Here is a 5,401-nt window from a genome sequence, read left to right on the forward strand (position 1 = left end):
AGTACAGAGAGATCCTTGATGAAACCCTGCACCAGAGCGCTCAGGACCTCAGACTGGGGCGAAGGTTCACCTTCCAACAGGACAACGACCCTAAGCACACAGCCAAGACAACGCAGGAGTGGCTTCGGGACATGTCTCTGAATGTCCTTGAGTGGCCCAGCCAGAGCCCGGACTTGAACCCGATCGAACATCTCTGGAGAGACTTGAAAATAGCTGTGCACCGACGCTCCCCATCCAACCTGACAGAGCTTGAGAGGATCTGCAGAGAAGAATAGGAGAAACTCCCCAAATACAGGTGTGCCAAGCTTGTAGCGTCATACCCAAGAAGACTTGAGGCTGTAATTGCTGCCAAAGGTACTTCAACAAAGTTCTGAATACTAATGTAAATGTAATATTTCAGTTTTTTCATTTTTAATAAATTAGCAAATATTTCTAAAAACCCGTTTTGGCTTTGGCATTATGGGGTATTGTGTGTAGATTGATGAGGGGAAAAAAATGAATTTAATCCATTTTAGAATAAGGCTTTAACATAACAAAATGTGGAAAAAGTGAAGGGATCTGAATACTTTCCGAATGCACTGTAGCCAACTGTAGTCTACTTTTCTATCCAGGCTCATTCCCACTGAAACCCATAATCCTTACTCTGTAATCCTAATTCTGTTATCCATAGGTTGCATTATCAAAGCCTGCTTATTCATGTCAAATTGCGCTCAAACAATTTTAGAATAAGGCTGTGACATAACAAAATGTGAAGGGGTCTGAATACTTTCCAAATGCACTGTATCCATGGATTCCCTATGGATGTGTCAGATCGGGGGTCACAATTCATCTCTCGGTTCTGGAAGGCATTCTGCTTGCTTCTTGGTGCCACTGTCAGCCTCTCCTCCGGGTACCATCCCCAGTCCAACAGCCAGAGCGAATGGCTCAACCAGGAGCTGGAGACCTGCCTTCGGTGTCTCGTGTCCCTTAACCCAGCCACTTGGAGTAAGCACCTCTTCTGCATTGAGTATGCCCACAACACCTTGCAGGGGTCTGCTTCTGGTCTCTCCCCCTTCCAGTGTGCCAACGGGGACCAGCCACCGCTGTTCCCGTACCTGGAGACAGCATTCCCTCTGCCCAAACATTCGTTCAGTCACCTGGAGCCGGGCCCGGCCGGTGCTCCTTTAGAACCTCTGCCCGGTACAAGAGGATGGCGGACCGTCGGCGAACCCTCGCCCCCACTTACCGGCCGGGGCAGAAGGGATGTCTGTCCACTCGGGACCTCCCCCTACGAGTGCAGTCCCGCAAACTGGCTTCCCAGTTTGTGGGTCCCTTCCCCATTTAAAAAATTATTAACCCTGTTGCTGTGTGGCTTAGACGTCCCAGATCCCTGAGGGTGCACCCTACCTTTCATGTGGCCAGGGTCAAGCCGGCGAAGGAGAGTCCGCTGGTTCCTGCATCCAGGCCCCCCCCCGGGTCATTGATGGAGGACTGGTATATATAGGGTTAAGCAGCTCCTGGTAGTTTGTAATCGGGGTCGTCAGTACCTGGTGGACTGGGAGGGGTACAGGCCCACCAGGCACATTGTGGACCCTGACTTCACCCGGGAATTCCACCGAGCCCATCCTAACCTGCCTGGGACATCAGGTGCCGTCCCTAGAGGGGGGGGTACTGTAACGTCTCATCCTGTTTCTTAGGTTATGTTTGTCTTTGTTTCATGTTATTCATTTATTGTTTCCTGTTCATTTTTGTGTTCCTCACCTTGTCTCTCGTTTCAGACACTTCACCACCTACCCTTGTGTGTTTCCCGCCTGTGTAGTTGTCTACCCCGCCCTGATTGGCTTCACCTGTTCCTCATCAACCTTCCCTGTGTATTTAGTCTGTGTGTTCCCATGTCTCTGTGCCAGTTTGTCTTTGTCCCTTGTGTCAAGCTTACCAGCAATCTTTACTAGTGTTTTTGTATTCCTGTAGTCCTTGTTTTCCTGACGTTCCCTGTTGCCATCTCCCTGCTGGATTATATGCCTGCATTCTGATTGATTACCTGTTACCGAACTCTGCTTTGGCAACCTCTACTGGATTATCTGTTTTACCCATTGACTGCCGACCCGTGTACTGAACTTTTTTTGAAAGTAAAGACTATTCTTTTGGATATAAGTTTGTGTCTCCGAGTCGTGCAGTTGAGTCCTCTGCCTAAGTAAAACAGTCATTACAAATAAGTACAACTCAACTGCGACCAGCTGCGTAATGAAAATAAATAAATAAATAAATGTTTGAAAGGTGCGTTTCACATTGGCATCAACTAATAAGAGGCATTGCTACAGGTGATGCTGGCTAGCCAGCCATATTTGGCATTTATTTCAGCTAGCTATAGTGAGCAACACCAGTGGTCCCACACAGCGTATAGCTAACTTGTCCCTCCAGCTAACTGTGTACTATTAGTGTTTAAACTACAAGTTGTTTCAAGTTTACAACGAAGCCACACTGCCGTGGCGCTTGCTAGGTAGCTCTCTACGTTAGCCAGTCATGACAGCAGCATCAAAACGGGCATATACACTCACTTAACACTTTATTAGGAACACTGCACTAATACTGAGTAGGGCCTGTGGAAACATTCCTTTGAGATTCTGGTCCATGATTGCATCACGCAATTCCTGCAGATTTTTCAGGTGCACTTTCAAGCTGTGAATCTCCCGTTCTACCACATGCCAAAGGTGTTCTATTGCATTCAGATCCGGTCACTGGGAAGGCCACTGAAGAACACTGAACTCATTGTCATGTTCATGAAACCAGTTTGAGACGACTTTTGCTTTGTGACATGGTGCATTATCATGCTGGAAGTAGCCATTAGAAGATGGGTAAATTGTGGCCATGAAGGGATGCACATGGTCAGCAACAATACTCAAATAGGCTGTGGCATTCAAGCGATGATTGATTGGTATTAACGGGCCCAAAGTGTGCCAAGAAAACATTCCCCACACCATTACACCACCTCCACCATGAGAAGGTGTACAGGTGTTCCTAATAAAGTGTTTGGTGAGTGTAGGTGCTCAAGTAACAGTGCACCTGGTCTTGTGAGTGCTTTACGACTCCTTATGTTAAAAAGAGTGTGTAACGTGTCTCTAATATGCAGTGTTCTCTTGTTACAGGTGGGCTATAAACCATTGACTGAGCAGGACGAACAACACCTCAACACTCTGGAGAAACGTGAGTTCTCACACATATGCACGTGTGAGTTGTCACACATATGCAGTATTTAGTAAGGAGAATTATTTATCTATTTTCAGTAGTATTTATCTATTTTCAAGCCACTGAGAGACCGTTGACTCCTATTGATCTGGTTTATGGTTCTACTAATCGGACGACTTTAAAGCCACACAGCCATGATGCGAATCTCCCGTTCCACCACATCCCAAAGGTGCTTTATTGGATTGAGATCTGGTGACTGTGGAGGCCATTGGAGTACAGTGAACTCATTGTCATGTTCAAGAAACCAGTTTGAGATGATTTGAGCTTTGTGACATGGCGTGTTATCCTGCTGGAAGTAGCCATCAGAAGATGGGTACACTGTGGTCATAAAGGGATGGACATGGTCAGCAACAATACTCAGGTAGGCTGTGGCGTTTAAACGATGCTCAATTGGTACTAAGGGGCCCAAAGTGTGCCAAGAAAATATCCCCCACACCATTACACCACCACCACCAGCCTGAACTGTTGGCAGGATGGATCCATGCTTTCATGTTGTTTACGCCAAATTCTGACCCTACCATCTGAATTTTGCAGCAGAAATCGAGACTCATCAGACCAGGCAACGTTTTTCCAATCTTATATTGTCCAATTTTGGTGAGCCTGTGTGAATTGTAGCCTCAGTTTTCTGTTCTTAGCTGACAGGAGTGGCACCCGGTGTGGTCTTCTGCTGCTGTAGCCCATCTGCTTCAAGGTTCAACGTGTTGTGCGTTCAGAGATGGTCTTCTGCATACCTTGGTTGTAACGAGTGGTTATTTGAGTTACTGTTGCCTTTCTATCATCTCGAACCAATCTGGCCATTCTCTGACCTTTGGCATCAACAAGGCATTTTCGCCCAGAGAACTGCCTCTCACTGGATATTTTCTCTTTTTTGGACCATTCTCTGTAAACCCTAGAGATGGTTGTGTTTCTGAAATACCAGCCCGTCTGGCACCAACAACCATGCCACGTTCAAAGTCACTTTAATCACCTTTCTTCCCCATTCTGATGCTCGGTTTGAACTTCAGCAGGTCGTCTTGACCATGTCTACATGCCTAAATGCATTAAGTTGCTGCCATGTGATTGGCTGATTAGATATTTGCGTTAACGAGCAGTTGAACAGGTGTACCTAATAAAGTGGCCGGTGAGTGTATAAACACACACATTTAATACATCTTCATTGAGAAATACAATACAAAACAGCCTGATAACAACAGCCGCATGCACACACTCATGCATGCATACACACACACACAGGCAAAAACACAAACAGCGATTTGTTCTATAATAGCTGTCGTTATAATTTTACAGAGGATATTGCGTTTGTGGTACTACTCTAAATCCTTCTCCTTCTATACTGTCTCCCGGCAATAGGCCCTGTACAGGAGCCCCGGACCAGCCCTCCGTCCAACGGGTTAGATCCTCAGCCTAAAGGGTCTTACCCTAATAGGTTACTAAAGATATATTTCGGCTGGTGTCGAATAGATTCACCCTGCTGTTAACCGTCTACTTCCCACAGTTTCCCCTGCTTCCACTTTCTGCTATGCTCCGTAAGCAACCCACAACAGAACACAGCCTATGAAAGCCCCAGTAGTTAACGACGGCTCTCTTCTTATATGAGTGCCAGTTGGTGTGGTTGCAGGAATTTAATTTATCGATGAGGACAATTCATCCAAAGGGGATATTTTAAACAAAGAGGTTAGAATAACCATTTAGATCCTATGATGTAATATGCGCAGTGAAATCTAACTTTCTACAGTTAACAAGAAGGATAGCACAACTTAGGTGACAATTTCAATTCTATCTAAACTAACAAGAACTAAAATACTTATTTTTCTTTAAATGCAGTTACAGCATGGTAATGCAATGTAGCAATAAAGTAATTTAAGAAATAAAAATAAATTTAAGTAAATAAAAGGAATACATGAATTTAAATCTTACCCTGTCTGATTTAATTTTAGAGAGGCTCCATCCAGCATCGGCTTTTGCAACCACCGAACACTCTCGGTTCCTCTATCAGCCCTGCTGATTTCTCCGGAGTAGCACCGTGCCCTCAGCCGAAGGGCCGAAGCGGTCACTCAACCTCCAGCAGGCTAAGAGAGAGCCTACTCCGATTCCAACAGCCTCCAGGCTGGGGGATTCCTAGTTCTAACTTCGATCTTCATGCAACCCCGACTGGGTTAGACCTAGTCCTGAGGAA

This window comes from Argentina silus (genome assembly GCF_951799395.1).
Source record: "Argentina silus genome assembly, chromosome: Y".
Taxonomy (NCBI): Eukaryota; Metazoa; Chordata; class Actinopteri; order Argentiniformes; family Argentinidae; genus Argentina; species Argentina silus.